The sequence below is a fragment of the Bison bison genome, unplaced genomic scaffold, assembly GCF_000754665.1.
Source record: "Bison bison bison isolate TAMUID 2011002044 unplaced genomic scaffold, Bison_UMD1.0 scf7180017864312, whole genome shotgun sequence".
NCBI classification, from domain to species: domain Eukaryota; kingdom Metazoa; phylum Chordata; class Mammalia; order Artiodactyla; family Bovidae; genus Bison; species Bison bison.
The window spans coordinates 1,870,137-1,881,400 of NW_011494884.1; positions in this window are offsets into that span (position 1 = coordinate 1,870,137).

An 11,264-nucleotide genomic window follows, 5' to 3' on the forward strand; every position below is an offset into this window, starting at 1 on the left:
CTGCCCCCCACTTCCCTCAGCTGCCAAAGGGCCCAAAGATGCCTTTTCAGTCCCTTCAGCCCAGCAGAGACCTGTGGGCCCTCACTCGACTCATCCCTGATTTAAGAAATAGTCATTTCCTTTTTTAAAAATTTATTTTATTGAAGTATAGTTGATTTGTCTTCTCAGGTGGCTCAGTGGTAAAAAATCTGCCTGCCAATGCAGGAGACACAAGAGACACAGGTTCTCTCTTTGGGTTGGGAAAATCCCCTGGAGAAGGAAAGGGCAACCCACTCCAGTATTCTTGCAGGGGAAATGCCAAGGACCGAGGATCCTGGTGGGCTACAGTCCGTGAGGTCACAAAGAGTTGGACACAACTGAAGTGATTTAACACACACATATAGTTTTAGTTGTAATAACTACCTAATTATGTCATTAATTTATTTAAATAATTTCTATTATTTGTATTAACAATTAAATAAAATTATTAATATAATTCTATAGATATTAATTATAACTACAATCCCCAGGAGTAGGAAATGGCAACTCATTCCAGTATTCTTGCTTCGAAAATCTTACGAACAAAGGAGCCTAACGTCCATGGGGCAGCCCCTGTGGATAAGTGGTACCACAGACACTGGGGGTATATATGCTTCCAAACCTTTTCACATGCTTACCTAAACGTGTTATGTACTACGCAGAATTATAATTTATGCACTTAAAATTCTTTATTTATTTTTGGCTGTGTTAGATCTTCGTTGCTGCACAGGCTTTTTTCTAGCTGTGGCATGGGCGTCTCATTGCAATGACTTCTCTTGTTGGGGAAAGCAGGTTCTAGGTGTGGAGGCTTCAGTAGCTGGGACACAGGGCTCAGTAGCTGTGGTTCCCAGGCTCTAGAGCCCAGTCTCAGTAATTGTGGCACACAGGCTTTGTTGCTCCAAGGCCTGAGGGATCTTCCCAAGCCAGGGATCAAACCCAGGTCTCCTGCATTGGCAGGTGGATTCTTTACCACTGAGCCACCAGGGAAGCCCATTTTATGCACTTTTTAAACAAAAATTTTCTTTGTTGAGGTATAATTTGCATATAATAAAATGCACATTTAAAAAAGTCTTTTCTTAGTTTTGCCTTTTTCACTTTGAAATGATTTGACTGGTAGAAACAGAACAAAGAATTCCCGAATGCCCTTCCTCCAGCTCCCCACCCGACATCAGCCTGCTGTCAGAAGCTGGGGGCCCTGGGGTGCAATGCAGTTGACCGTCCCTGTATCCTTGTTCTGTAACGGGACCGTCCAGTATCCTCAGGGCATCCTTGGGGCGGCTCACTCCCCTTAACTCAGCTAGTCCCTTGGTCCTCCACTCCCCTGCAGCCCTATCCTTTTGAAGAGTGCTGTGCTCAGTCACTCAGTCATGTCTGACTCTTTGCAACCCCATGGACTATATCCCAACAGGCACCTCTCTCTGTGGGAATTCTCCAGTCCAGAATACTGGAGTGGGTTGCCATGCCCTCCTTCAGGGGATCTTCCCAACCCTGGGTCATCTGCACTGCAGCAGATTCTTTATCATCTGAGCCACCAGGGAAGCCCAAGAATACTGGAGTGGGTAGCTGATCCCTTCTTCAGGGGATCTTCCTGACCCAGGAATCGAACTGGGGTCTCCTGTTTTGCAAGCAGATTCTTTACCAGCTGAGCTGTAGTGACCAGTTTTCCCTCCACTGAGTGTAAATTTCCCAGGATTAAATCCAGCTTATCCACTTCTGGCAAGAAAACCTCAGGAGCAATGCCTGCCTCCTCAGAAATGTACCATTTTAAATGTGCGGTTTGGAGAGCTGGCTGGACATGCATATCACACAGACCCCATATCTCCCAGAGCACCCCAGGACCTGGTTTTAGTCCTCAAGGAAGGGGGGAATAGAGTTCTCGGAGCAAAGACCCCCAGGGCACTTGCTTCCCCCTCTGCCACATGAGTTCACAGCCAGAAGGTGCCATCTGCAGCCAGGAAGAGGGTCCCCACGAGAACCCAACCACGCTGAAACCCTGGGACCCCTGCCTCCTGAACTGTGAGGAATTCATGTCTGCGATATTTGTGAGGACAGCCCAAGCCCACTAAGATGATCTCCAGCCAGGCCCTGCTGCCAAGGGGCTGGGTTGCTTCAGAGTAACCATCCACACAGCCAGCATGGACTCAGACCCTCCCAGGCCACCCAGGGTTCACCAGTGACAAGTCCTTAGTGAACAGATGGTGAAGCTCATGGAGACTGGCAAGAGTGGGGGCTTTGGGACCCATGTTCGAGGGATAGCTGTGTCTCCAGGCCTTGGAGAGGGCCAGAGCCTGGAGCGGGGGCCACCCAGCGGGTGCAGCAGTAAGAAGGGACCTGGTTCCCAGGGAGGAGTCCTTGGTCCCCTGCTGGGGCTTCGGAGGCCATGGAGCCCATGGAGCCCAAATGCAGCATCACCAGGAGCCTCCAGGGAAGAGGGAGGGGGTGGGTGGAGAAGGAGGGGTGCTCCAGCAGAAAGGGGCCCAGTGCGGGGTTGGGCAAACAGCTGACATGCAATCTAGGAGGTACAGTAAGCCGTCCTCACAGGCTCTGCTCCCTAGAGTCCACTGCACCCGAGGTCACAGGTCCAGACCCCGGGACAGGCAGGGGAAGGCCCACTCCTGCCTGGCCTCTACCCTGGACTCCTCCGCAGCCTGATGCAGGCTCTGGGCCTCCCATCCAGGGGGGCCTGACGGTGGAATGCAGGCAGGGGGAGGGCTGCATCCGGGCAGAATCTGTGCCACTCGAGCTGGGGAGCCACTTCCTGGCGGCCCAGCAGGTCCAGAGGGCTCTCAGAGGGCCCCCGGCCCCCACCTTCAGGAGCACTCTGCAGGCCTGGAGGTCCTGGCTTTGCCGGATGACCTGGGCGTCTCACAGAAGCTAAGGACAGACACCTGTCCCCAGCAGATGTCCCTGGGCTGTGAGGTTTATCCCCTCAGCACTCTCATTTGTTTTTCCATAAAATTAATTTTTCCGGGCCGCTCTGGGGCAGAGTGTGTGTCAGCCAAGACCCCTCACCTCCTTCTGGGACCCACCTGCTCAGTGACACTGCAGGCTGTCAGCGCTTCGAACAGCCCTCTCGTCTCTGAGGCTGGGGGCTGGGATGCTCCAAGGAAGATACCACCACGTGGCTGGGGTTCCCTCCACCTGCCCTCTATGCCCACTTTCAACAGGGAATCGGTGTCCAAACACTGATCAGCATGTGTCTCTCGTGGCCCTGGAAGTATGGGCTCTGAGGAAACCCACCTTGACCACTGTGATGGCTAGTTTTAGGAGTCCATTCAGCTGGGCCATAGGGATGCCCAGGGAGCTGGTAAAACTTTATTTCTGGGTGGGTCTGTGAGGGTGTTCCCTTGAATCAGTGGATAAAGAGAACCATCCTCTCCAATGTGGGTGGCATCATCCAGTCTGTTAGAGGCCTGGATACAGCGAAAAATGAGAAGAAAGGCAAATTGGCTTTATTTGTGTGAACGACAGCCCCTCTGACAGGGGCTCCTCTGATGTTAGTTCAGCCTTTGAATTTGGACTGAGTGACACCTGTTTTCCTGAGTCTCCAACTTGCAGATCTTTCAAATTGTGGGATTTCTCAGCTTCCAAAACCATGTGAGCCAATCCCTCATAAGTCTCTTCTATCTATTGATCCATTTATCATCTACCTATCTATCATCCATCCTTCCATCCATGTACCGTCCATATTGGTTCAACTTCTTTGGGGAGCTCTGACTAATAAATACAACTTCTTGCTGGCTGTGTGACTTCAGGCAAGTTACCAAGCCTCTCTGTGCTGCAGTTTCCCCTTCTGAAAAATGGGGGTTAATACTGGCGTTTTCCTCCCAGGCTCCTTGTGAAGATTTGAGAAGTGAAGTACTAAAGTGCTGAGAGCAGTGAGTGCTGTGCCCTGCAAGAGCTCACAGTTGTGACCATTGCCATTGCTATTTGCTGCCCTTTCCCACATGTGTGCAAGTTTCTGTCTTCCACAGAGGCATCTAAGAGACGTGACTCCATCTTCCTTGAACTTACACCCTATTTATTTCCAGCTTTCACCTAGGCAGAGGTTGCGCAGGTGGGGACCCTGGACCCACAGCATCAGCATCTAATGGGACCGTGTCAGAAGTAGAGATTCTCAGGTCACCCAGATCTGCTGGGTCAGGAGCTCTGGGGGTGGTACCGTGTCTGTTCTCATGAGCCTTCCAGGGATCTGGTGCTTGCTCAAGAGTGGGTCCTTGTCTGAGGGTGGACCTTCAGCTGAGGGTGTCAGGAATGGAGAACTCCAGGGGGCAGGTGAAATTCCTGGCCCCTCATGCAAAGACCATCCTCCCACACCACTGACTGGGAGCCTGACCAGTGGAATGCAGACAGAGCAGGACATCATGGGGCCAGGTCCCCAGGGGAGCCTGTATCCTTAAACCGTCCGCAGCATCCCTGATCCTTTTAGCATCTGTAGGGTTGGTAGTGGTGTCTCGGTTCCATTCTTGATCCTGGTGATTTGTCTTCCATCTTTTCTTTTTGTCATTCTCACTAGAGACTTGTCCACTTTATTGATCTCCTCACAGAACCGGGACTTTGATGGTCTGTACTGTTTTCCTGTTTTCAGGGTCTCTGATTTCTGTCCTTTATTTTCTGCTACCTGATCTGGGTTCATTTTGCTCTTTCCCAGTTTCTTGGGCTGGATGCTTAGATGATGGATCTGAAAAATTCCTCTTTCCTATGAGGGTCGGGGGCTGCACATCCCAAATGCCCCCACATCTGAGATATTGTTTTCCACCTCTGTCTGGGGTGGGGGGCTCCTAGTCCCTGATGACCTCTGTGAAGAGGGCTCTGGCAGGAGAAGCAGGGCTTGGTGTTGCAGATGGGGGTAAAGGTCCTGGCTCCCTGGGTGGTTTCTGCTGACTCCATGGCTGGGCTTCAGTGCTTCCCGGTGGGGCAGCATGCGTGGGTGTAGGGGTCTAGACTTTCCTCAGCATTTGGGTAGAGGAGAGCAGTTAGTGTGTTTTTGGTCCTTTGGCTGACAGCAGGCTTTGTCCACTGGGTTTCTGGGTTGCTGGCTTCATGGGCTCCAAGTCTGTGTAGGATGACAAGGCAAGAAGAAATTCACTCCTGTAATGAAGCAGGACCCTATGCGGCCTTCTCAGAATAGAGAACCCCTACTTCCCCCATGTCCTTTGCTTGCCTTTTGTTTATAGAGAGACCTTAGTCAAATAATAAATTTAATCAGAAAAATGAGAAAATGCAGAAAGTAAAACAGTCACATAAGACAAAAGAATAATACTTTACCCATTAAGCAAAGTCAAGGACCTTTATTTCCTCCTCAAGGGCTATAGGTAATATTCTGAGCTACGTCCTAAGAGATGTTTTGCAGATACTGAAACTCTCACAAGGTGGAAGAAGTTAACTGCATGCTGCCCATAAACACTAGACCCCAGACCAGTTGGAACCAGAAACTTGATGCTAACTCCCACTTACCTTACCACCAGCCCATCAGAAGGATGTCCATGAACTACTCACGCCCTCCTCTTTGAACCATCACTATGAGACTCCTCACTATGCCCTTCAGGGCTGGACACAGTCTTACAGGCATTAGTCTGCCATGGCTCCCTTTGCCTAGCAAAGCAATAAAGCGATTCTTTTCTACTTCACCCAAAACACTGTCTCCGCATTTCTATTCAGCACCAGTGAACAGAGGCTGAGTCTCGACAACACGCCCCACTCATTACCCCTCAGGCCCGAGGCCCTCAGCCAGCCTGCCCTTCTCTCCTCCTTCCAGAGTCTCTCTCCTTACTCTCTCTGGAATGTCTTGAGTTTTAGGCTGAACTTGTGGGAGGAATGGAAGACAGTATATCTGCTTGTTTTGCTGGAGGCGAGTCCGACTGGGCTGTTCTTTGACCTTGAGTGCTGGCGCTGCTGTGTCTGAGGTCAGCCCCTGCCCTGTAGGTGTCGGCCTGGGTTGCCAGTCAGTAAACAGTCTGTATCACATGTCCTCGAAGCACCGTGGACTTGTTCAACATGAGCTCAATTCATTTCACTCATTCATCCGCCTTCATCTCAGGCAACTTTGCTTTCATTACATCTTTAACTAGTTTTCCTGGTTTTTCTGTTGAAGTTTCTTCCTCCGGACACCGGGTATCCTTGAGCTGATGCATCTTTGTGTGGATTCCCAGTGGTTTATCATCTTTTCTCTAGTGCTTTTCTCAAAGGGTTTTTTGTTTGTTTGTTTTAATCTCTAACCAGTGTGACTGCCTTGAGTTTTTCTGCTGCATCAGTAGTCTCATCCTTGGTCATGCTTCTGTTTTCTTTGTTTGATTTACTCTTTAGTTTTGTATTATGCTGTTCTGAGACTTATTTTGTTTCTTTAACTCTGAAATCAGTGGTTTTCATCTCATCCCTTAGTTTTGTGGTCTAATTTGTAAGCTCTTCTTTTGAAATCTTAGCTTCTTAGACAAACACCGTATGATATCACTATATGTGGAATTTAAAATATGACACAAATGAACGTATCTACGAAACAGGAACAGACTCATGGACATAGGGAACAAACTTGCGGGGGGAGGCGGGACAGGGAGGGGTGGAGTATGAGTTTGGTGTTATGAGATGCAAACTGTTATATACAGGATGAACAGACAACAAGGACCTAGTATATAGCACAGGAAACTATGTTCAGTATCCTATGATAAACCATGATAAGAATGTAAATATATGTATAACTGAGTTTCTTTACTGCACAGCAGAAATTAATACAATGTTATAAATCACCTATAATTCAACTTTTTTCTAAGTTTAAAAGAAAAGTTAGCTTCTCAACTTCTTCTCAAGTGAGAAGTACTTGTGGAAAGTTTTCTTTTATTTTGGGGTGTTTTTTTCTAGAATGCTTTTTGTCTGTCTTCTGCCTGACTTTCCTTCATTTTTCTCATCCTCTGCACCCTCCTTTCTTCTTCTTCTCCTTCCCTTCTCCTTTCCCTTCTTTTTTTGTGGAAGCACGTGGAGGGGTTGCTGTATGAGGCCGGGCACAGGAGGAGGGGAGGTGGCAGGGCAGCTGGGTCCCAGCATGGTCCTGATGGTGAGCGCCTGGTCTTTCCTGAAGCAGCTCCAGAGCCCTGCAGAGAACATCATGAGGATGTTCCTGATTCTGTGGGGACACTGGGAGCAGATCCCACTGCTGTGGCTTCCAGATGCCTCACGGGACACAGGAAGGGGGGTTCTGAGGCTAGAAAGGACAAACCTTGGAAGCCACACAACCGTGACCTTCAGGAGGGAAACAAAGCTGGTTTTGAAAGTCAGCACTTGGAAGCTCGGGCCAGGCTGTGCTGCGCTGAAAGGAGGATGTTCGCAGGGTGAGGACACTGTCAGCCGTCACTTGTTACAGAAGGAAGATCACCCCGTCCATCTGTGTTAGCACAGATAAGCCATTTAATTTTAAAATGTCTATTGGGTATCTAAAAGGGAAAGAAGAAATAAACAGGCTTCTCATCTTATTTATCACCGAGCAGTTACTTGTACGACTTATCAAGGCTGTTGGTTTAATTAACTTTGGCCGGGGAGGCAGTTCTCCTCAAGAGGAGGGAGCAGCATGACTGAGCCAGCCCGTCGGGTTGGCTCTTCTGAGCTCTTCTTCTGGCCTCAGACCCGGAGCCCCAGGGCTGGTCCCTCCCTCCTACCTCCGGGAGCCCAGTGAAGGTGAGGATGGTTCTACGGGGGAGCCCAAGAAAAGCGCATCTCAGCCAGTACAGGGGGCTCCTCAAGCCCTTCCCCTGGGCCAAGCTCCTGTGGCTGCAAGGGTGTGACAGGAACCAGATGAGAGTGAGCCCCCGAAGCAGTCCCCAGGGCCAGTGAGCGTGCAAGGGAGAAACCGTATCTCTGTCTTCACTTACTTCTGAATGGAAAGCGGCGTTTCCTTCAGTTATAAACACGCTTAATTCTCATCCTCTTTGGGGGTCCCGCACTATGAGGTCATGTGATCGTGAAATTAGTGGCACCAAACTTGCTCCAGGGAAAGCCTGAGCCCCTGGACACCATATTTTTGTCCGCCAACCAATAGACAACTTTATTTGATGTGTTTCTATTTAAAGACACCTCTACGTTGTTGACTCATAGTGGGGACTCCACAGTGCCCACAGCGCTGTGATCATGCTGGGATGAAGCCTGTCTAACACGCATCTTCTCGGTGGCACATCACAGCCTTCTTATCCTTAGGACACTGGATGGTGCTTGAGCTCCGAGCTTAGGGCCATTTTAAACAGCAAAACAACAAAACAGAAATATGCAAAAAAAACCCCACAAAAAACCTTACAAAGACACAAAGGGCACTTGCTTACGGCCTCAGAGCTGACATGAATCAGCTGTGTCAGCTGGTTCCGCGCCCGCCAGGAGCACACGTGTGGGAGTCATGTGTGCTGGCACTCCGCAACGAGTCACGTCTCTCCTGCCCTGCCACATTCTGAGTGACCACGGAAGCACCCACCTGCTGATGCTGGGGTTACAGATAGATTTAACAAGCAGGTGCATTCACAAATACAGAATCTGGGCATGAGGTGGGTGGCTGCCTGGTGGCAAAGCTAGCTTTTACTAGCTGCACATTGATGGCGACGCTGTTGTCAGTGGAATCCCAGAGTTTCAATCCGCGTCATTGCCACCGCTGAAGAATCGCATCTTGGCGGCTGCTGGTCACCGCTCTCACACGTGTGGCTGCATCTTGCTGTCAGAAGCGTGAATATAGCAGCATAGTCTATCCTCTCACACTGTGTTTGTTTTTAATATTTTGACAACTGGCTGGATTCCAGTAGAATCAGTTTCCTCTATGCTGCTGCTGCTGCTGCTAAGTCGCGTCAGTCGTGTCCGACTCTGTGCGACCCCATAGACAGCAGCCCACCAGGCTCCCCCATCCCTGGGATTCTCCAGGCAAGAACACTGGAGTGGGTTGCCATTGCCTTCTCCAATGCATGAAAGTGAAAAGTGAAAGTGAAGTCGCTCAGTCGTGTCCGACTCTTAGCGACCCCATGGACTGCAGCGCACCAGGCTCCTCCGTCCATTGGATTTTCCAAGCAAGAGTACTGGAGTGGGGTGCTATTGCCTTCTCCAGTTTCCTCTATAATCCTATGTATTTTATTTGATTTTGGTACAAAATAGCTGTGCATCTCCCCCGAGGTTCCTCTCTTCCCAGGTGGAGACGATGTTCCAAGTGGACCTCATTCTGGTTCAGTCCCCATGTGGACATCCTCGGCCACCAGGCCTGGAAGATCTGACTTCTGCTCTGCGCCCCCTGGAAGCAGTTGTCGTGTGCTGGTCCAGGGAGTAAGTAGGGAGTGGGGAGGAGTTAGAGTTGTGATGTGATGCTGTGATGCTGGCAGGAAGTGGGGAGGACTTGGGGGTAGGAGTGGGGGCATCCATGATACAAGAAACGTCAGCTGAGCTCCGGGGTTGCTGTGGGCACTGTCTCTGTCCTTCAGGTGCTGTGGGAGGGGAGCATGTCACCTCACGCATCTCTGAGATGGGGTTACCTCTAATGGAGTGTATCAGTGTCCTGGGACAGCTCTACCAAGTGACCACAAACGTGCTGGCTTAAAACAGCAGGAGTTTCTCCTATCACAGTCCGGGGTCAGAAGTCTGAGACCCAAGTGTTGGCAGGGCTGGCTGCTCCAGGGGGCAGAGGCAGAAACTGGTCCAGGCCCCTCACCCACTCCTGGAGCCGTACTCTCCATGTCCTGGGCGTGTGGCTATAGCACTCCAGCTCTGTCTCCATCTCTGCGAGGCTGTGTTCTCTGTGTGTGTCTGTGTGTCGTCGCTTCTTATAAGGACCCTGCGAGGGGATCAGAGCCCGTTGACTCCTGGCTGACTGTACCTTAACTAATTACACTACAAAGACCCCAGTCCCAAAGAAGGTCACCTTTTGAGGTTCCATGTGGACCCCATCTTGGGAGCACTGCTGATCCCAGCACAGGAAGTGACCGTCTCCCTGGCCCAACTGTGTCCCAGGAAGGCATCCTGCCTGCCTGCTAAGTCACTTCAGTTATATCCAACTCTTTGCAACCCTGTGGACTGCAGCCCACCAGGCTCCTCTGTCTATGGGATTCTCCAGGCAAGAATACTGGAGTGGGTTGCCATGCCCTACTCCAGGGGATCTTCCAGACCCAGGGATTGAACCCATATCTCCTGCAGCTCCTGCATTGTAGGCAGATTCTTTACCACTGAGCCACCAGAAAAGCCCATAGATAGGCATTGTTTCCACCTAAATTGCCCAGAATGAGTTGGCTGTGTGGTGTTTCCCTCTGCATCCCTGGGCTTCTGCTGGCTCAGGCCACCTCCCTGCCTACTCCATGCCCATTTGATGTTTCTGCAGCCTGTGTTTTCTGAGCCAAATTCAACTCGGGGGATTGGCTCATGTCCCCACTTTTGTCCCCATGTTGTCCCTACTGGGATGGCTTCCATTCTCCACCCACTGCTCTGTGGAGGGGACCTGGGGTGCTGCTGGAGACTGGACCTGTCACGAGCTTGGGACACCTTGGGCAAAGGAAGACCTAGCCTGAAAGTTAAGGTAAGTCCTTGTCCCCAAGAATGGTTTCTGCCTTTGGTCAGGCTATGACTTCCTGCAGCTTGTGAGAAGTTCTCAGAAGGGAGGGAAACCAGGCTCCAGGATGGGCGTCCACGGGGGTGTCTGAGAGCTCAACCTCCTACCTTACAAGTCCCCCCTCCACCACTTGCTGCAACCCCCAGAGCTCTGCCCTCCCATCCAGGGAGCCCGGCTTGCAGCATCTGTCCACCCAACTTGGCTTCTCATCACTGTGCTGGGATGTGGCTCCCACCCTGGTCCCTCTGTTCCTTGCTCTCCCTGGGGTCTTGCCTCCTGGGGCCGATGGTGCTGTGAGTATCAAGAGCCAGAACCCCAGCCTTCTTCCTAGTTCTGCCAGGACAGTTCGTCTGCACGAGGCTACAGCAGGGCGATGTCAAAGCTGTGTCTCACACTGGGGAGGACTGCATCAGGGTGGGCGAACCCGGGTGGTTTGGGCTTCGGGGCCTTGTCTGCCGTCTGAGTTCTGCAGGACAGTTCATCTCTGAGCGCGAACACCCAGGCCTCTGTGCTCCCCCACGCGGGGGCCTGGCTGCCAGACGGCTCTGTCTGCCGCAGAAGAAAGTTAAAGCAAAAAAGAAGAAAGTTAAAGCAACAAAAAGAAAGTTAAAGCATCAGTGTGTGATGTGAACTATGACCCTCACTCCCAAGATTCAGTCCCTGGCATCTGCACTGGCAGCTTCCTCATGTGGAG